At 36.5% G+C, this 22,985-nt stretch overlaps 2 long non-coding RNA genes across 2 annotated transcripts in view; one reads left to right on the top strand and one right to left on the bottom strand.

Moving 5' to 3' along the window:
- The window catches only part of LOC139357772 (uncharacterized), a 179,256-nt gene that overhangs the window by 110,164 nt on the left and 46,107 nt on the right, over positions 1 to 22,985 (bottom strand). The window lies entirely within an intron of this gene.
- Positions 2,362 to 22,985, top strand: part of LOC105486464 (uncharacterized) — a 36,830-nt gene continuing 16,206 nt past the window's right edge. The window contains exons 1-2 of the long non-coding RNA XR_011612219.1: positions 2,362 to 3,302; positions 6,059 to 6,153. This is a non-coding gene — a long non-coding RNA (uncharacterized lncRNA). The remainder of the gene's footprint in view (positions 3,303 to 6,058; positions 6,154 to 22,985) is intronic.

The following is a 22,985-nucleotide window of genomic DNA, read 5'->3' as shown; positions in this document are numbered from 1 at the left end:
CTATTTATAATCCATAATTCAATTTAAATGTTATAACATTGCAGGCCTTCCTAAATTATATCTAATTCTTATGCATAATATAAATTTATCCAATTAAAAGTAGAAGCTCACTCTAAGATCTTTTCTCCATGTTGTAATATTTAAAACCTCAAATACAGAAGTTCAAAATTAAACCTCATGCATTGCCTGAGCTCTTATCTTTTAATTAGTGCTATAAGTTTCCGTCTTAGATCCACTTTTGCTGAATCCCATAGGTTTTGGTATGCTGTGTTTCCATTTTTAATTGTCTCATGAACTTCTGAAATTTACCATTTAGTTTCTTCATTGAATCATTTGTAATTTAAGAACACATTGCTTAATTTCCATGTATTTATGAATTTTCTGAAGTTCCTACTCTTAGCGATATTAGTTTAACATCATTATCATCAGAAAAGGTACTTAATATGATTTCAATTTTCTTAAATTTCTTAAGACTTGTTTTGTGAACTAAAGTATTTTCTATACTGGAGAATATTTTATTTGCCATTAAGAAGAATGGGTAATTTGAATCTGTTGAATGGATTGTTCTGTAAATATGTCTATTATTTGACAATCCATTTGATTGAGCGTATAGTTTAAGTATGATGTTTCTTTATTGATTTTCTGTCTGGATGATTTGTCTATTTCTGAAAATGTGTTGTTAATTTTTTATTGTTATTGTATTGCAGTCTATCTATTACTTTAGATCTATTAATATTTGCATTATACACCTAGTTGCTCCAGTGTTGGGCAGCACATATATAGTTATGATTGTTATATCCTCTTGTTGAATTGAGTACTTTATTATTATGTAATTATCTGTTTGTCTTCTTTTACAAACTTTGATTTAAAGTCTATTTTATCCTATTTAAATATAGCCACTCCTGCTCTCTTATGGTTTCTATTTGCATGGAATATCTTTTTTATGCCTTCGCTTTCAGTATGTGAGTTCTTTCAGAAGTGAGTCTCTTGGAGCAGCTTATAGTTGGGTCTTGCTTTTTTGTTTCCATTCAGGGACTCTATATTATTTTATTGGAGAATTTAGTTCATTTACATTCAAGGCAATTATTGATAGACAGGGGTTTATTACTACCATTTTGTGGATTGTTTTCTATTTGTTTTGCAGATCTTTTCTTATCTCTTCCTCTCTTGCTGTCTTCCTTTTTGGCTAATTATCTCTAGTCAAATGTTTTTATTGTTTCTTTTGTGTGTGTGTCTATTTACTACAGGTTTTTGCTTTGTGGTTGCCATGAAGCTTACAAAATATCTTATAGTTGCAACAGGTATTTATTTATTTGTTTATTTATGATAAAGTCTCGCTCTATCCTCCAGGCTGGAGTGGAGTGACACGATCTCAGCTCACTGCAGCCTACACCTCCCAGGTTCAAGTAATTCTCCTGCCTCAGCCTCCCAAGAATCTGGGACTACAGGTGCTCACTGCCACACCTGGCTAATTTTTGTATTTTTAGTAGAGACTGGGTTCACCATGTTGGCCAGGATGGTCTTGATCTCCTGACCTCATCATCCGCCTAGTTTGGCCTCCCAAAGTGCTGGGATTACAGGCATGAGCCACCGCGCCCGGCCTATAACAGGTTATTTTAAGCTGATTATAACAACTTAACTATAGCCACATACATACACATACACACAAAAACTCCACACTCCAATTCATTCCACCCCACATTTCAAATTTTTGATGTCACAGTTTACATCATTTTATATTGCATATTCCTTAACAAATTATTCTTACATTCATACTAAAAATACAAGTAATTTACACACATAATAGTATTCTAAATTTGACTCTATATGTACTTTTACTAGTGAGTTTTATACTTTCAGATGTGTTTGTCTTACTCATTAGCATTCTTTCAGCTTGAAGAACTACCTTCAGTGTTTCTTGTAAGGCATATTTGGTACTGATGTTCTTCACCTTTTGTTTGGAGAAGCCTTCATCTCATTCCTGAATTTTTGAAGGAGAGATTTGCTGGGTACAGTTTTCTTGGTTGGTGGTTGTTTTATTTTTTCACTTGGCATTTTGAATATCACACTCTCTCCACATGAAGGTTTCTGCTGAGAAGTCTGCTGCTATCTGTATAGGTAATTCTTTATATGTCATTTGCTTCTTTTTTCTTACTACTTTCAGGATTCTCTCTTTGTTTGCATTTTGACAGTTTTACTATTGTTTGTTTGGGGATGGTCCTATTTAGATTGAATCTGGTGGGAACCTTTTGACCTTCATATACTGGAATGTCACTTTCTACCTTTTATCTTTCTCTTCTCCTTTTGAATTCATTTGATTCAAACATTCCTTCTTTAGAGGCAGTCTCAAAAATCCTGTATGTTTTCCTTACTCTTTTTCATTCTTTGTCTCTTTTTTCTCTTCTGACTGTACATTTTCAAATAACCCATCTTTGAGTTCACAGATTCCTTCTTCTGCCTGATTATTTCTGCTATTGATGCTCTTCCTTGCTTTTTAAATTTCATTCATTATAATTTTTTATCTCCAGAATTCCTGGGGTTTTTAATTATCATTTGAGTTTCTGTATTCAGTTTCATCTTCTGATTTATTTCTTAATTCATTGAGTTTTTTCTTTGTATTTTCTTGAAGTTTACTTGGCTTCCTTAAAAAGTTATTTTGAATTATTGGTAGGGAAGTGCACACATCTCCATTTCTTTAGAGTCAGTCACTGGCACCTTATTTTCTCCATTTAATGATGTAATATTTCCCTGATTATTCTTGATCTTTTTGGCAGTTCATCAATGTCTACGGATTTGAAAATGTAGATGTTCATTTTAGTCTTCACAGACTGGCTTTCTCTGGAAAAGCCTTGCAGCAGGCATAGTTCTGTAATATTTCAGAAGTACAGAGCAGCTGTGGCCAGTATGGTGCTCCAGAAGCCTAGGTCTTGCTATGGTAAGTATGGACCTGGGGCACGCCGTAAGTCTGGGACCTCGGAGGCCTGCCTGATAATGAGGGCTTTCTAGCACCTGAGGCCACTCACAGCAGCCTAAAAGTGTTGTAGGTCAGAAATTGAGTTCTCCCAGAAAGCATAATGCTTAGAGCTGTGTTATCCCACCAGCACCGGGGCAGGTATACAGGATCAGGCCACAGGTACCAGCCTGGAATATGGAGCTATGGGGATCTGTCCAGTGCTGAGTTTTACTGTGATGGGCTGAGTGCTATGATTTAAGGCAAAATCCTCATTTTGTCTCTCTCTTCTCTAAGCAGACAGAATCTTTTTCCACACTGCACTGCCTCAGATTGTGGAGGGATGATACAGGTAACGTACAAATATCCTTCTTCCCTTCTTCAGTGTGCCTTTTCTTACTGTTATGCAACAACCAGGTACTACGGTCTCTGACCTAGCTTCCTCAGCTCTTGTGAATGTATTCTTGTGCATAGATACTTGTTCTAATTGACGTTTCTGTGGGGGGACGATTGCTGGGGAGTCCTATTCTGCTACCTTGCTCCCCACTTCTATATTTTAATTGACAGTACATCACACCTTGCTTGGACACAATTGTGAATTTTATGCGTTCTAAAACCAAATTCAAATACATGTTTCCCCACAGAATTCTTAATTTAATGAGAATGGAATATTGGTTTTGCTATGATCTCTACCACCTCAAAACACGTATTTAAAATACTCTAAGCAAAAAAAACTTTTTTGCACTTTTAAGCAAGATACTCTGTAACACTCACAACATTTCTGCTTGTTTCATTTTTAATAAAATCAGCTACCAAAGATTTTGATTTCATGAGTTGTTGTATAAAATATCTGAACAATATTGGAATTAATCTGATTGTATATATTATTGATCACATGATATAAATGAGCATTAATTGTTTATGAAATTTTTCTTCTACTAATAAAGCCAAAACATTAACAGCTATTTGTTACTTCATATATGCACAAAAATTGAATTAAAAATTAATTTGAAAATACACAAATGTCCTCTTTACAAATGTATGTAGCTATCTACTTGCTCCTCTCTTACAATAACTGCTACTGTGATTTGTATCTTATGGGTTTACCACATTAGATGGTAAATACTGATAGACATTTTGTGAACATTACACACTAAGATTCCAATTTTAAAAAACCCAATACCAGTTATTTTAACTGAGAAAATACAGACAGACAATTGGTTAGACAGGTTTTGGAGAACAGAAATAAAAAGAAAGGAATATTGATGGAAGGTGGTTTGTAACTTCCAGAAACTGCTATCATCCCTAATTTCTTGGGAAACAGAAGGAAGAAGTTGGGGTTGTTGGAATTTAGAGTCTTATAGAAAGGATTGCACAGAATTGTAAAAAAGGCGTGGTGCCCATGTAATGTGGGGACTCAGAAAAAACAGCTTGTTGGAGGGTTCTCTCAGAACTGAAACTCGGGTTTCTGAAAATGGGTTGACAGCTGGTGTTAGTTTCAGCCTAGAGGGTATGATGAACCTGGTTCTGAGACAGAAAAAAAATTAGAACAAAGAAAAAATAATTTCCCTTTTCTCTTCTCCTACTTATTAGTCTCTCAGTAGGCCACCGATGTCCAGAAACTGACAGCAAGCCATGTGACAAAGAAGAAAGAAATGTAGTTTATATGATCTTAGCCCCAGCCTCCTAAAGCAAAGTATATAAAATCATTTTAGAGCTGAAAAACCAAAGTTTAGTCCAGAGCATAATCAGCATTTTTTATAAACGTGAACTTTTACTACTTAAGTGTTCATTAACTATACATTTTAAAAAACTAATTAATGGTAGAATTTATTATTAAATTATCAAGTAATATAACACAATGAATAATTGTGATTTACTTCTGTAGCAAAAGGATTGCCATCTTCTCTTTATCTATGGTTAGTCTCCTCAGTCTCTATTTTCCACACTTATTTCATCTAAATTGTAAGTTTTTAAAATTTTCACCAAGGTATCCTGATGTAATTTGCACATCTCACAGCTTACCAGAAGTTCTGCGGTTCAGTTTTCTGACACAATAGGTAGCTTGTGGGGATAGCAGCATTAACTACTTCTCCTCCTATTACTCAAAGACTAGACGGAATTGGCTGTCTGTAGCTGCTTATGTCTGAATAGACTCTTGTGTGGTGTACTTTAAAGGGAGGCCAGAGGTACTGACATCAAGAAAGGCTACTCAGGAGAGAAGCTTGCTCACTGGTCAACTCTTTGATTTATCCATGTGTTAAATGAGAACTCTGTTCACTTTGAATTTACTTCTGACACTAATAGGTAAGATTATGACAGAAGCTAGAGAAAAGACAAGTTGTAGGTCTATCAAACGTAAAGCCACTTATTTTCCTGCAACTGTTAATAACACAACTTTATAAGAAAAAAAAATCGGTACCCATTCTAAATTGAATGAGGCTCCAGAAAAGAATAAACTTTGACTTATCTGGGCAAAGCAGAAGGTATGACCACCTTACTCATGGAAGCCTGTCTCTAGAAAATTAGAAATTCCATGCTTTTGGGGGTTAGGCAGAATCTAAGAATTAGCTTGGAGGAGTCTGAGCCAGGCATGTCCATCTGCTTCAATCACACTCAGTAATCAAGAAGTCACCCTTTCTCACCAAGGAATGCTGAAAAAGTGCCTGAGACAGCACAGAAATGTCATTTTAATGGAGGACTTTCTGCTTCCATTAAAATATCATGTTATCATCATGTTAATAGAGGAAACATAGGGAGTGGAATATAAATATGACTTTTCCTCCCCATTATCTTATATTGAAGACATTATAACCATGTTCTATCTATAGAGAATTGCAATGATAGAATATGTTCACATTTACATAAATGAAATACGTAACTTTTATAAGTCATATGTCAAGATTATATATTTGGATGATGCATTATTATAATATTCTGGAGGTGGGGTCTGGGAGAAAGTATTTGGGTCATGGGGGTGGATCCTTCATGGCTTGGTACTGTCTTTGCAATAGCAAGTTCTGATAGGATCTGGTCATTTTAAAAGTGTGTGGCACCCACTCTTACCCCACTCTCTTTCTCTCTTGCTTCTGCTTTTGCCATGTGAAGTGCCTACTCCTGTTTTGCCTTCCACCATGATTGAAAACTCCCTGAAGCTTCAAGCAGATGCCAGCACCAAGGATTCCTTTAAATCCTGCAGAACTGTGAGCCAGTTAAACTTCTTTTCTTTATAAATTACCCAGTCATGGGTAATTCTTTATAGCCATGCAAGAACTGCTTAATACATCATCTATTCCTATGTATTTACAGCCAGAAATTTGAACTCCAAATAGAGGTCTGGCCTTTGACCCAGCTCCTGGGAGGTGACCTCTATACCTTTGAATTTTTCTGAGTCATAAGAGTGTCTTTTTTTCAACCATGATGGGCCCCTTAACCAAACCTCATAGTTTATGCCAAAAAAAGTGACTTAATGAGTAGATTCCAGGACTGCACTCAACAATCTTAAGGTTAGGTGGCTGGCCAGACCAGAAAGACTAAACAGGTGATTAAGGGTTGGGAATTTAGCTCACAAGATATCAACCCAACCTATGGGGAAGGGGGATGCTGAAGACTAAATTCAACCACATAAACAATAATTACAGTAATTGTGCTTACCTACATAATAGAGGCCCAGTAAAAGCTCTGAATACTGTAGCATGCATGGGTTTTTCTGATTGGAAATAATCTCTGGATATTGTAACACATTGTGGCTGGGAGGCAGTAATGCCATGCATGACTCCACAGCACGATGACAAGCAGAAACTCTGCTTTAGGCCCCTGCTGTATTCTACCTTATGCCTTTCTTTCTAATGTGTGTCCTTCGCCTGAAGGAAACATAACTGTGAGTGTCAGGGCTTGCAGTGAGTTCTGTGAGTCTACTGAACTTTCTACTGAATTATCAAAACTGACAGTGGTTTTGGGAAAGCCTCCAGCTTGCCATTGGTGTCAGAAGTCTTGGGCAGACTTGATCATCTGATATACTGTGCCCTTCGCCTCCAATTTGGCTAACTTTGGGTAATGCACAATAGGTAAATTTATATTTTTGCATGTTATACCCATTCATATAGTTGATAGGCCAGAGTGAACACTAGAGAGGGGGCTCAGAAGATTTATATTCTGAGCCTATTGTATAATTTCACAACTGTATGATCATTTGGCAAAATACTTTATTTCTCTGACCTCACGGGAGTTTTCTCCCATGTAAAATGGTTATAATGTTGGCATAGAAGAGGTAGCTAGACTTTTAAGGATGTCATCAAATGTATCATTGTAAGATCACATAAAAATATATAAAAGACATGAAATTATAACATTTGATTTTGTTAGTATGACTTAGTCATACAAAAATGTATGAGGGTTTACTTCACACATACACATGTAAGAAAAATATATTCCTTTTCACTGTATATGTTCAAGACTGTCGTTTCCTTAAAACATATTTTCATTAAATTAATAAGAATCGACATCTGGTTCATTGGCAACATACTCCTTCTGCAAATTAGCTTTTCTGATGTTGGCTGGGTTCCTTAGGAAACTGTTCACCTGCTATTAAAATAATGCAAAATGACAATATTTAACCCTGGAATGACAGAGTGGTGGGGAAGTCCCTGATGGACCTGGGGAGATCTATGCTGGGTCTTGAAAAACATTAAGGTATTTATGACACCAAGGAGATTTGGAAAAGAGTGTTCAAGCCTAATCAAGAGCAATGTTGAGGCAGGTGTGGCACTTGTGGGGAAATAGCAATAGTTCAGTTACAACTAAGCATCATATGCAGAATAGGGAGAAGGAGGAGCTCTAAGAAATAAAGCAAAAAGGCTTCAATATTTGAAAAGTCATATATTCCACGCTAAGATTTTGGACTTAACCTTGCAAGAAATGGGAAGCCATAGCTTATTTTTAAGGTTAGTTTTACTTTCTCATTTTCAACAATATAGAGAAGCTATCTCTCAAAATGTATGTATCAATGTACATATGTACATGCACCAAGGATTTAGAATAATGTGAGAGGGAAATTAAAATAATAAGCATAAAGAACCAGATGTCTGGGTGCTCAAAACCTAGGCAGACAGCCAGCCACAGGAACAGAGCACATTGACATTTAAGTTGTTGGTGACAGAAAAAATGCAGGCTATGACCCCCCATTACACTAATCTCTTACAAGGTGCTCTGCCTCATTTTTGAACAAAAAGTTCTGTTCTTTAAAATGCAGAGGTGCCCACATTATCAAGTGTTAGAAAACTTGAGGACAGAAAAGAGAGAGAGAAGATTCTTTGGCTTTTTATCAGACTCCCAAGGTTCCTCTTGAGAAATAAATCTTAAATGCCACAGTGCTTTTAATCATTATTAACTCCATCAAATATATTTTAAGATGTTTTTCCAATAATTTTTGCATGCTAGAGAGAAAATGTATCCTCGTCAGAACAGGTGGAAAATATTATATGTAATCACACCTCTTTATCCAATTTAACAGGAAAAAAGTTGAGAATATTGTTAAATGAGATAAGAATTTTGGTATCACAAGACTTCAGTGTGGTATAGTGGAAAGACAGTGTGTTTGGAAGTCAGGGAGGCCTGGGTGTAAGATTCAGTGTGGTCAATTTGGAGCTGTGTCTCCCTTTAAAGTCACCAGTCTGCATATCTGTGAAAATTTTCTACCAGGAAGGTTGTTGAAAAGTACATTTGTGATCACATGCTGTCAACAAGATATTGAGCATAAAATAGATGCTCAACAAATTCTAGTTCATTTTACTCTAAATAAATGCAACTCCACCACACTTGCTTTTTTTCTGTTTTCCCCTCAAAATAATTATCTCCATTTTCTTTTCTTTCTTGCTTTATTATTGTGTATTAAGACTTACAACATGATATTTTAAATGATTACAATAGTCAAGTAATTTAACTTATCTGTAACTCTCCAGTTACTTTTTTTGTAGAAAGAGCACCTAAAATAGAATCTTTTGACAAATTTTTATGAATATTGCCTTTTAAATTAAATATTGACATTTCCTATTGTCACATTTGTTTATTTATTTTAAGTTGACTGGTCAAATTAAATGTATTTATTGTGTATAACATGATACTTTGAAGTACACAGGCCAACTTTGTCTTACTGCACTTTGCTTTATTGCACTGTGCAGTGATTACATTTTTTACAAAGTAAAGGTTTGTGGCAGCCCTGCATTGAGGTAGTCCATTGGCAGCACCATTTTTTCAACAGCATGTACTCATGTTGTATCTCTGTCACATTTTGGTAATTCTTACTATATTTCAAACTTTTTACTTGCTATTATATCTGTTATAGTGATCTGTGATTGGTCATCTTTCAGGTTACCATTATAAATATTTTGGGGCACCAAAAGCTGCTCCCATTTAAGACAGCAAACAATCTGTAAACAGTGTGTGTTCTGGCCGCCCCACTCACTGGCCATTCCCCCATCTCTCTCCCTCTCGTTGGCATCCCTATTTGCTTAGATGCAACAATATTCACTGTGGGCCATTTAATAACCCTACAATGGCCTATAAGTGTTTAAGTGAGAATAAGAATTGCATGTCTTCCACTTTTAACCAAAAACTAGAAATGATTACGCTTACTGAGGAACGTATGTTGAAAGCCAAGACAGGCCAAATGGTGGGCCTCTTGTACCAAACAGTTAGCCAAGTTGTGAATGCAAAGAAAAAGGTCTTGAAGGAAATTAAAAGAGCTACTCCCCCGAACACATGGATGACAAAAAAAAGTAAAGAAGCTTATTGCTTACTTGGAGAATGTTTCACTGGTGTAGATAGAAGATCAAAGCACCCACAAGATTCGCTCAAACCAAAGCCTAATTCAGAGCAAGACTCTAACTCTCTTCAATTCTGCAATGGCTGAGAGAGGTGAGGAAGCTGCAGAGAAAAATTTGAAGCTAGCAGAGATGGGTTCATAACGCTTAAAGAAAGAGGACAGGCACCGTGGCACATGCCTGTAATCCCAGCACTCTAGGAGGCCAAGGTGGGTGGATCACCTGAGGTCAGGAGTTCGAGGTCAGCCTAACCACCATGGAGAAACCCTGTCTCTACTAAAAATACAAAACATCAGCCAGGCTTGGTGGCTCATGCCTGTAATCCAAGCTACTCGGGAGGCTGAGGTAGGAGAATCGCTTGAACTCGGGAGGCGGAGATTGTGGTGAGCTGAGATCGTGCCATTGCACTCCAGCCTGGGCAACAGGAGCAAAACGCCATCTCTAAATAAATAAATAAAAGAAAGGATCTATATCGTGAAACATAAAAGTGCAAAGTGAAACATGAAATGCTGATATAGAAGTTGCAACAAGTTATCCAGAAGATCTAGCTAAGATAATTGATAACAATAGCTACACCAAAGAACAGATTTTCAAAGTAGACAAAATAGCACTATAATGGCAGGAGATTCCATCTAAAATTTTCATAACTAGAAAGAAGTCAATTCCTGGCTTCAAAGCTTCAAATAACAGGCTAACTCTTATGTTAAGGGCTAATGCAACTAGTGAGAATGGCAGCCAATTCTCATCTACCATTCTGAAATCCTAAGACCCTTAAGAATGATGCTAAATCTACTCTGCCTGTGCTCTGTAAATGGAACAACGAAGGCTGGATGACAGCACATCTGTTTACTGCATGGTTTACTGAACATTTTAAGCTCACTGTTGAGACTTACTGCTTGGAAAAACAGCTTCCTTTCCATGTGTAATCACTGACTGAGAATACATCTAGTCACCCAAGAGCTCTGATGAAGACGTACGAGGAGATTAAATTGTTTCTCTGTCTAATAACACAATATACATTCTGCAGCCCATGGATCAAGGAGTAATTTTCACTTTCAAGTCTTATTATTTGAGAAATATATTTTGTAAGGCCATAGCTGCCATAGATAGTAATTCCACTAATGGCTCTGGGCAAAGAAAATTAAAAACCTCCTGGAAAGGATTTGCCATTGTAGATGCTGTTGAGGACATTCATGATTCATGGGATAAGGCCAAAATATCATCATTAACAGATGTTTGGAAGAAGCTGATTCCAACTCTCATGAATGACTTTGAGGGGTTTAAAACTTCAGCGGGGGAAGTAACTTCAGATGTAGTAATAGCAATAAAATTAGAATTAGAGGTAGAGCCTGATAAGACTGAATTGCTGCAATTTCATGATAAAGCTTCAATGGATAGGATAAGGAGTTGCTTCTTATGCATGAGCAAAGACAGTGGTTTCTTGGAATAGAATCTACTCCTGGTGAAGGTGCTGTGAACACTATTTGAATGACAATAAAAGATATGGAAGGCCAGGTGTTGTGGCTCACTCCTATAATCCCAACACTTTGGGAGGCCAAGGCAGAAGGATCACTTGGGCCCAAGAGTTCGAAACCAGCATGAGCAATAAAGGGAGACTGGTCTCTACAAAAAATTAAAAAGTTAGTCAAGCATGGTAACATATGCCTATAGTCCCAGCTACTCAGGAGGGTGAGGCAGAAGGATTATTTGAGTCAGGGAATTCAAGGCTGCAGTGAGCTTTGCTCACACCACTGCACTTCAGCCTGGGTGACAGAGCAAAATCTTTCCTCAAAGGAACAACAACAACAAAAAGGATTTAAAATATTACAGAAGTTTAGCAGTGGCAGAGTTTGTGAGAATTGACTTTGATTTTTAAAGAAGCTCTACTTTGGGTAAAATGTTCTCAAACAGCATAACAATGCCACAGAGAAATATTTCATGAAAGAGGGAGTCAAATTCATGCAGCAAACTTTATTATTGTCTTATTTTAAGAAACTGTCCCAGCCACCCCAGCCTGCAGCAACCACCGCCCTGATTTGCCAACAGCCAACATCATCAAGACAAGGCCCTCCACCAGCAAAAAAATTACAAGTTACAAGATAACCATTAGCATGTTTTTGGCAATAATGTATATTTCAGTTAAAGCACATATATTTTTAAATACCTAATGCTATTTCACACTCAATAGGCTACAGTATAGTATAAAATAACTTTTAAATGTGCTGGGGAACCAAACAATTTATGTAACTTGATTTATTTTGGTGTTTGCTTTATTTGCTTTAGGAACTAACCCTGCAACATATCTGAGGAATGCTTGCATATACATTGTGGAATAGTTAATTCTAGCTAATTAAAATACGCACTACCATACATGGTTATCATTTTTGTAGTGAGAATATTTAAAATCTACTCTTTTACAATTTTGTAAAGCATTTTTCAAGAATATAATGTATTTTCATTAACTGTAGTTGCTGCACTGTACAATAGATCTTTCAAACTTATTCCTGTTATCTAACTGTAATTTTGTCTCCTTTGACCAAGATCTCCTTGGTCTCCCCTCAACTAGTTCAGCCTCTGCTAACCACCATTCTACTCTATGTCTATGAAACCAACCTTTTCAGATGTGAGTGAAAACAGACAGTATTTGTCTTTCTGTGCTTTATTTGACTCAACAGAATGATCGCCAGTTCCATTCATATTGCTGCAAATGAGAGGATGTTGTTTTGTGACTGAATAGTATTCCGCTGTGCATATTTGCATTTTCTTTATCTATTGATGGGCACGTAGAATGATTTTACAGCTTGGCTATTGTGAATAGTGTTGTAACAAACATGGCAACGAAGGAATCTCTTTCACATACTGGTATCATTTTCTTTGATATATACACAACGGTTGGATTGTTGGATCATTTGGTAATTCTATTTTTAATATTTTGAGGAACTTCCATATTGTTTTCCATAATAGCTGCACTGATTTACTTTCTCATGAACAGTGTGCAAGGGGTCTCTTTTCTCCATATCCTCACCAACATTTGTTATCTTTTGTCTTTTTTATAATAGCCATTCTAACAAGAGCCAGATGATATTTCATTGTGGTTTTAATTTACATTTCCCTAATGGTTAGCGATGTTGAGCTTTTTTTTCATATCCCTATTGGCCATTGTATGTCCCCTTTTGTAAAATGTCTATTCAGGTCCTTTGCCTATTTTTAAATTGGATTTTTTTTTTTAGTATTTACATTTTCAAAGATAAATCAAAAGCTGTATGCTAGTAAAATCATCGTCTTATTTGTAATAGAGACGGACTGGAAACAATATTAAAATCATCTATGAGGAAATTGTTGCACAAAAGATACTGTATTCACAGGTTGAAAATTAAAGTATATGTTTAAAATAGTAATACTGATGAGTGAAGACTATGAAAACATTTTTCTAAGTAAAGACACAGGCTTATACATATAAATTCATTATAGTCCTGCACAATAGGCATGGAAGATAAAGAAGGTAATACGTTAAAATTATAACTGTAATTTTTTTCTTAGATTGATGATTTCTCTCTGTACTCTTTGCTAGTATATTTGTAAAATTCCTGAAATTTATTTTTTTCTCCCATTTTCACTGGGTGAGCTCATCTCAACTGGTAACTATTTGGAAAATTTTCTTTGTTCTTCTTCTGTAAATAATCACTTATTTCTCCATGCTACTCTAATACATTATAACTATGTTTACTGTATTACTAAATGAATAGTTTTGTAGTTATTTTTATATGCTGCCTTCATTAGAATATTGGACCGTTTAATAGTCAGCCTTTGCTGCATGACAAAGAAACACACAACCTTGGTGGCAAAATAAAAAATGTATTTTTATGCTTAGGGTCTAGCAGTTTAACTGGATTTCCCAATGCAGTCTGAGCTGTTATCCTCTGCTACAAGTTGAGGCTTCCACTGCTCTGAGATCCTAGCTCTGGGTTGGGTTATGCCAATTTAATTTGTATTTACTCTGGGTCCTAGATGAAAGTAGTCACAACTATCTAGAGAAAGTTCTTCCCATAACTGGTCACTGGAGCCCTAGAGTGCAAGTCCAATTGTATAAGCAAATGTCAAGCCTCAGCTCTCATCATATGCACTATGACGTCACATTGGACAAAACAAGTCAGCCAGCCAAGGTTAAGATTAAGGAGGTAGAAAGCCTATTTTGCCCACAGGTGAACCATAGAAAGTGTGTGAATTCTTAACTGTGTCAAGGGAGTGAGGAATTGTGAAAATGATTCGGTCAACCACAGGGATCCTTTACAGCTTATATTTATTTTTGTGACATCAATTGCTCTATATAACTCACATGTTATTTTGCATGAAGGGCTTATAGAGTAATATGCTGAGGACTCCAGGGAACACTGAGAATGAAATAATACCTTCTTCTCTGCACAACGCAGAATCCATTTCCATTTTCCTCTCTAAGCAGCAAGTGCTTGAATCTGCCCAAAGAGGTTTGAAACCTCTTCAACAGCTGTCGGTGACTGTGCCTGTTACTGTATAAGCACTTAAGATTTTTGTTGGTGAAATTATTAAAATGGCTGTATCTGGAAGAAATTTATATAGTTAAAACTGAAGGAAATAATCAGTTTTGTTGTTGTTTCAAATCATTGAGTATTATTTTAACAAATACGCAAAACTTCTTGGTTTGTTCAAAATAGATGCTGGGGTTTTCTTCTGACTTAATTTTTTTCCCTAAAATGAACCTAATTCAGAAGTTTATTTATGAGAGACTCATAGAGCTTTTTCTAAAAGGATGAGGAGCAGCATGCAATCTAGAAGAAAGAAACCTTGTTTATTCTTTGTTTTCACTTTGGGTCTAGTCTCAAAATACGTAAGTCCAATGTTGAAAGAAATTTTAAAATCTTGTAATGCATTTCATATAAGAGGAGCTAATGACTGGCTATGAGTGTTAGTTGAGAATAAGAATAAGCCTGGCACGGTTTACAAAACAATTTGCGTGTCCTATAGTATGTGGAGACACACATTGCATGTCAGCCATCCTTCTTCTTTTTCTTTACTTCTTTTATTATCATAATTATTATTGCTGCTATTTGATTTAAAAACATGACAGTGATAATTATCACAGAATACACACAGTGCTGCAGAATTAATATTCCCCCAACCCTTATCATATAGCTGGGCACATTGAGGAGGACAGAGTGCTCTGATCAAAGTCTTGAAGTGAGTTAGTAGCAGCTCAGCAAATTGAAATCTGGCTATTTTCTAGTTTCTAGAATAAAATACAGTACCCCATAATTGGTAATATTTCACAGTAAAAAGTAAGAAAAGTAAGTACGATGGTAGGGAATAAGGGGATGTTTTCAGAAGCAGTATGGAGGAAGATAAAAATAACCAAATACGGGCTACATTCTCGTTTGATAAGAAACATTGTTCAGATGTGATCGAAGTGGACGGAGTGGAATTAGAATAGCCTGGTGTGTTCAGCTGTGTTCTAGAGAGTGGATTTTGGATGAGTCTAAAATTTTAATCCCTGTGTATTTGAACAGGGATAGAAAAGACTCACAATGCCCATGGAGAAATCCTCCTTTGTAATAGCAAGGAAGTAATATGGACACTTTCAGTTAGAACTGCTTCTAGAGCATGTAGCTAAATTACTTGGGGTCTCTAGTGCCACACACTTGTCAGGACGCAGACATAACGCATATTTTTAAAAGACCTTTCCTTTATCCGATGAACATCCAGAAACTGAATTCTTATATTTAACATGCAATATTTATTTTGTGACCTTGTGATTATAGTGAATAAATTCTAATCTCTGATTTTTTGTGTGTTTAATTTTTTTTTTTTTTTACTGATAGGCTTTATTAAGGTAGTTTTAAGTTTATAGGAAAATTAAGGGCCGGGCGCGGTGGCTCAAGCCTGTAATCCCAGCACTTTGGGAGGCCGACGCGGGCGGATAACCAGGTCAGGAGATCGAGACCATCCTGGCTAACACAGTGAAACCCCATCTCTACTAAAAAATACAAAAAAAAAAAAAACTAGCCGGGCATGGTGGCGGGCGCCTGTAGTCCCAGCTACTCGGGAAGCTGAGGCAGGAGAATGGCCTGAACCCGGGAGGCGGAGCTTGCAATGAGCTGAGATCCGGCCACTGCACTCCAGCCTGGGCAACAGAGCGAGACTCCGTCTCAAAAAAAAAAAAAAAAAAAAGAAAAAGAAAATTAAGTAAAAAGTACAGACAGTTCTCGTATACTACCTTTTCTCTCTCATCCCAGCCACAATTTCCCTATTATTAGCATCTTCTTTGGCACATTTGTTAGAATTGGCGGACAAATATTGATATACAATTATTAACTAGTTCATGCTAGGGTTTATTCTGTGTTTTTTACAGTTCTATTGGTTTTGACAAATACATGATGTCATGTACCTACTATTACAGTACCATACCAAAATAGTTTTGTTATTCCAAAAATCCCCTATTTTCCATTTGTTCATTTCTCCCTCCGTTCCCCCAACCCCCTACTGACCACTGAGCATTTCACTGTGTCCGTAGCTTTGCCTTTACTAGATTGTCACAGACATAAAGTCGTACGGTACGTAGTACTTTTAGTCATTTTAGGCTGGCTTCTTTTATTTCACTAGGGCATCCTGTAGTGACTTTTAGGCTTGCTCGTTTCCACAGAAAGTTCCTAGCAGTGAGAGCTGTTTGTTACTAACATGCACTGAAGGTTTTTCATAGTTTTCATATCTTGATAGCTCATTTTTTAATGTTTTTTTTTTTTAGATGGAGTCTCACTTTGTCACCTAGGCTAGAGTGCAGTGGCTCTATCTCGGCTCACTGCAACCTCCACCTTCTGGGTTCAAGCAATTCTCTGCCTTAGCCTCCTGAGTAGCTGGGATTACAGGCGCCTGCCACCACGACCAGCTCATTTTTGTATTTTTAGTAGAGACAGGGTTTCAGCATCTTGGCCAGACTGGTCTTGAACTCCTGACCTCAGGTGATCCACCTGCCTCGGACTCCCAAAGAGCTGGGATTACAGGCGTGAGCCACCGCGCCTGGCCAGCTCATTTCTTTTTATCACCGAATAAAATTCCATTGTATGCATGTACCACAGTTTGTTCATTCATTCACACATTGAAAGAGATCTTGGTTGCGTTCGGTTTTGTCAATTATAAATAAAGCTGCTATAAACATCTGTGTTCAGGCTTTTATAAGGACATAAGGTTTTTACATGGACATTTTCAGCTTAGTTAGATAAATATCTAGGAGTGTGAATGCTGAATTTTATGACATGAGTATGTTTAGCTTTGTAAAGAACTGTCAAACTATCTTCCAAACTGGTTGTGTATTTTTCATTCCCAGCAGCAATGAATAACTGCTCTGGTTGCTCCATATTCTCATCAACATTTGGTGTTGTGTTTTAGATTGTAGCCATTCTAATAGGTGTGTAGTATCTCATTGTTGTTTTCATTTGAAATTCCTGAATGACATACCATGTTCAGCATCTTTACTTATGTTTATTTTCCTTTTGTATATCTTCTTTGATGAAATGCCTGTTCAGATCTTTTGCCCATTTTTAAATTAGGCTTTTAGATTTTATTGTTAATGTTTAAGAGTTCCTTTTATATTTTTGAAACAAGTCCTTTATCAGATACTTGTTTCGCAAATATTTTCTCCCAGTTGTGGCTAGCTTTTTCATTTACTTAATAATGTCTTTTGCAGAGTGAGCATTTTTTAATTTAATAAAGTCCTACTTACCGATTTATTCAGTCATGGATTGAATTTTTGGTGTTGTATCCAAAAAGGCAACACTAAACTCAAGGTCACCTAGATTTTCTCATGCTATTTCCTTGAAAGTTTATGGTTTTGCATTTTACATTTGGGTCTATGATCCATTTGGGGGTTAACTTTTGTGAAAAGTGTAAGGCTTGTATATAGATATTCTGCAGGGGATATGGATGTCTAGTTGTCTACTTGTTCTAGCACTATTTGTTGAAAAGATATTTTTTCTTTCATTGAATTGTTTTTTGCCTTTGTTACAGTCAGTTAATTGTATTTGTGTTGGTCTATTTCATAGTAACTGTTAAAGTAACGTAATGTCAGTCCTCTGACTTGGTTCTTGTTCTCAATATTATGATGACTATTCTGGGCATTTTGCCTTTCCTATACTTTCAGAATCAATTTGTTGATATCCACAAACTAATTTACTAGTAGTTTGATTTGTAGTGCATTGATTCTATTGATGAAGTTGGAAGAAAACTGGCATCTTAATAGTACACAAGACGTTTACTGCTCTTAATTGTACTTAGTACTAATCAGCAATTAAGACCAAGAATACGTTTCCCCATACATGAGCACAAAATATTTCCATATTTATTTCTGTGATTTTTTTCATCAGAGGTTTGTAATTTTCCTCATACAGATCTTATACATACTTTAAACACATACCTAGGTTTTCAAAATTTTGGTGTTCATGTAAATGGCTGTGTGTTTTTTATTTCCAATTCTAATTGTTCATTGTTTATATATAGGAAAGCAATTGAATTTAACTATTAATTTTGTGTCCTGCAGTCATGCCATAATCACTTGTTAGTGACAGTTTTTTGTTTGTTTATTGATTCTTTGAGTCTTTTCTACATAGAAAAGCATGTTTCTTTGGAATAAATATTTATCCCAATAATTTTTTAAATTTCCTTTCCTTGCTTTTCATTAGCTAGAATTTTTACTATGATGTTGAATATGAGTGATAAGATAGGACATCCTTGACTTGTTCCTGACTTTAGAGAAAAAGCTTCCTGTTTCTCACTATTAAGTATGATGTTAACTGTAGATTTTTGTAGATGTGCTTTATCAAGATAAGGAAGTTTCCCTCTATTGCTAGTTTACTGAGAGTGTTTGTCTTGAACAAGTGTTGAATTTTGTCAAGTGCTTTTTCTGCATCTGTTGATATGATCATGACTTTTCTTCTTTAGCCTGTTAAAACAGTGTTTCATCTTAATTGGTTTTGGATGTTGAACAAGCCTTGCATACCTAGCATAAAACCCATTTGGGTGTAATGTCTTTTTAAATACATTGTTTAAGTCTATTCTCTGATATTTTGTTGAGGGTCACGTTCGTGAGATATATTGGCCTGGACTTTTACTTTCTTGTAATATCTTTGTCTGGTTTTGATATTAAGGTAATGCTGACCTTGTATATTTTATTTTAAAATATCTCCTCTGCTTCTATTTTTTGGAAGAGTTTGCACTTAATTGTTATCATTTCTTTCTTAAATGTAGGGTAGAATTCACCAGTGAAACTCTTGGCATGAAACTCTCTTTTTATTACTCCATCTTATTGTTCCATATTAGAGTCACTGTGATTTTTTTTCATTTCCACTGACATTAAAATCTACAATTAGCTTTCAAAACAATACCGATGGTGGATAAATGGTTTTCTAAGAAATGCATTCTAAGCTGAGTTTCTGAGTATAATCTAAAAATCTTGGCCTCACCATTCTGTGAATGCAGTATAAGGTCCTATGTCTTTCAATACTCATACTATGACTTCAAGCCCTCACCTGTCAAACTGAAGGTCCAATTTTTTAAACATCACAATTTTATGTACCTTTGTTTAGAAATTGTTCCTTGTAACTCAAGTAGGGCCACCTGAGGACTAGCAGAAAATAGGATACCTTGAAATAGATTCTGCAAATATTGGTCTCTGGAATTTATCTCCATAGCTAAAAGTATTTGCAGTTGTCACCTTGTTGTTATCTATAGTAAACTGCAAATTTTCATGCAGAATTCTGGCAGTCTTAGCACAATAGGGTTGAATAGACTACAAGTTCCTCCTAGATCCACTGCCTTTTCATTCTCATGACGGTTTCAGGAATTGACTACAGTTGACATTCCTAGATTTCTGTGGCTCCTAAACTTATGAGGAATAGTGATCTTTCTGTCACTGTCACAGTGTGTCATGAGTGAGTCACAGAAGTCTGCCCTGACCACAGTGTCATATTTAGTGGTTAGGCTGTATTATCTCCAACATAGATGTATCTTGAGTTCCAGAATGTCTGCACCATAACCAGTGAAATCATCAGCAGAACATATGCCCATAATTATGATTCTACTCTAGCTACATAACCATGGATGTTAGCCCAAGTCTTGAGTTCAGAAATTATCATCTCTGATGATAGGGTTCTACTGGGTCACCATGGTCAATCTCTGCCAGTTGATCTTATGCTGGACCATGCCACATTAACAGATACATTTTTTAATATTTTGAATATCAATCAGATGCTCTTTCTACAGTTTTCTAATTTCATGTGAGTCTTCTATGATTCCATTGAAATACCTAGGAGCAGTTAATGTTTAATGCTATAATACAATTTGACTGGGCCATGGGGTATCCAGATATTTGGTTAAACATTATTACTAGATGTATCTGTGAGGATATTTCTGGAAGAGATTAGCATTTAAATTGATAAAATAATGTGGAGGGAAATTATCCATTGAGGGCCTGAATAGAACAAGAGACAGAGAAATGGAGTCCATTCTCTCCACGTGATATGATTTGGCTCTGCATCCCCACCTGAATCTCATCTTAAACTGTAATCCCCATGTGTCATGGGAGGGACCTGGTGGGAGGTGACTGGATCATAGGGCTTGGTTTACCCCATGCTGTTCTCATGACAGTGAGTGAGATCTCACAAGATCTGATGGTTTAAAAGTGTTTGGTAATTCTCCTCTGTATTATTATGTCCTCACATTGCTACAAAGACAGATCCGAGACTGGATAATTTATAAAGGAAACAGGTTTAATTGACTCACAGTTCTACATGGTTGGGGAAGCCTCAGGAAACTTACAATCATGGTAGAAGGCAAGAGAGAAGCAAAGGCACATCTTTTATGATGGCAGGTGAGAGAGAGCAAATGAGTGAAGAGGAAAGAGCCCCTTACCAAACCATCAGATCTCATGAGAATTAACTCACTATCATGAGAACAGCATGGGGGAAACTGCCCCATAATCCATTCACCTCTCACCCAGTCCCTCCCTGGACACACGGATTATGGAAATCACAATTCAAGATAAGACGTGGGTGGGGACAGAAAGCCTAACCATATCACCACCACCTCTCTCTCTCCTGCTGCCTTGTGAAGAAGGTGCTTGCTTCCCTTTTGCCTTTCACTGTTATGGTAAGTTTCATGAGGCCTATCCAGCCATGTGGAAGGCCAACCCAGCCATGTGGAACTGTAAGTCAAGTAAGCCTCTTTTATTTATAAATTACTCAGTGTTAGGTAGTATCCTTGTATCACTGTGAAAACAGACTGATACACCACCTGACTGCTTGAGCAGGCACATGATTCTGGCTTCAAATTGGAACTTTATGAGCCACTCTACTAGTTATCAGGCCATTATATCAGGACTGGAATTCATAGCACCAGCTCTTTTGGGTCTCTAGCTTGCTGATTGTAGATTGTGGGACTTCTAAGACTCCCCATTCATGGAACATATTCATGGAACATACATATAATATATACATATATATATATAAGCAATTTCTGTGCAGTTCTCAGTAGCATTTGCAACCTATTTTTGAGTGAATATATTTGGTGATGTCCTGAGAGATGCCTAACTTGTTAGATAAAAGCCACTGGATCTGCCACTACCTAGTTGTATGACTTCGAATAAATGTGTAAACTTGTCTGCTTCTCAATCTGCCAATCTACAAAGCAAGGAATATAGTCCCCACTCTTGTTCTCACATGGTAATTGGGAAGGAAACTAAAAAGACATGTGTGAAACCACAATGCAGGTTTCTCAACAGCAGTAGTATTATCACTTTAGGACATATAATTCTTTGTTGTGGGGACTGTCCTGAGTAATCCAAGATATTAACAACATCTCTGGCCTCCACTAGCCAGGTGCCAGTAGCACACTCCCAGAAGTGACAACAAAACCCTCTCCATGAAGTCGAATTTTGAGGAAAAGTAAAAACAAAAGAACTCCCTCTAGATATTGCCACATGGCCCCTGGAGGATAAAATTGCCCTTAGTTTAGAAGCACTGGTATAATACGTGGCTTATTCAGACTAAAAGGAATTTTTAAAAAGTATTTAGTAGTGAATGCTGTATTAACTGAGTCTCTAGGATCTTGATGTGTGTTTCCAATTATGTCTCAATTCACTTCCCATACACACAAGAATTAAAATAGCTGAACAAAATATTACGAACAAAAAACTAAAATACAGATTTAAAATAAAAACATATATGACATATATAATATAAACTAAAAGATACAAAAAGCATAATTTTCCAATTCCTCTTCACTACAGAACTGATACAATATTTAACATATTTAACCATGTTTTGCTCTGGATGAAACTATTCTTTCATGTACTACTCATTTGTGCGTGTGTGTGTGTGTGTGTGTGTGTGTGTTACACATCAATTTTATCCAGACCATGTCTGTGAATGGTGGCTCATATAACTCCACACAGTATCCTTCTCTTTAGAGTATATATATTCTCATGGAGCCCATGCAGGGGTAACATGCACCTAACTTGCCATTCTTCAGAAAAAATAACTGGGCCAGACTCTCACCGTGCTAACCTTGCCTGCAGCCTTCCCTGTTTTGCCTGCAAACAAGTGCTCTAGAAAAGTGCTATTTAGTGAGGAGAAATTTGATACATATATGTAATTGCTATTGTTTGAATGTCTTCTCTATATTTCTGTGTTGAGAATTTAATCATCAATGTGGCATTATTGAAAGGTAGTGCCTTTAAGAGGTGATTGGATCATGAGAGAGAGCCCTCAAGGATGGATTAATCTATTCGTGGATTAATGGATTATTGTGGGAGTGAAACTGATGCCTTTTTCAGAAGATATCTCTGGGCATGCGCATGAGTATGCTCAGTACCCTCACCATGTGATACCTTGTACCACCTCTGAACCTCTGAATGCTGCAAAGGCCTCGTTAGCAAGTAGGCTCTCACCAGATACATACTGTTAACTGTGGATTTCCTAGCCTTCATAACTATAAGAAATAGATTTATTTTCTTTATAAATTACCCTGTTACAGGTTTTCTGTTATAAGCAACAGCAAACAAACTAATACAGTAAGATGTTCCAACGGTCTGCATTTCTTATCATGGTGAAGATACATGTTCCTCAGCATTTTCAGATTCATTGATCTTAGAGCTGGACAAAATGTGAGAGTCAGTTTAGAATTAAGCAAACAAG

This window comes from Macaca nemestrina, chromosome 13 (assembly GCF_043159975.1).
Source record: "Macaca nemestrina isolate mMacNem1 chromosome 13, mMacNem.hap1, whole genome shotgun sequence".
In the NCBI taxonomy this organism is placed as follows: Eukaryota; Metazoa; Chordata; class Mammalia; order Primates; family Cercopithecidae; genus Macaca; species Macaca nemestrina.
The sequence above is the reverse complement of the archived record's forward strand: the minus strand, read 5'-3'. Positions and strand labels throughout refer to the sequence as shown.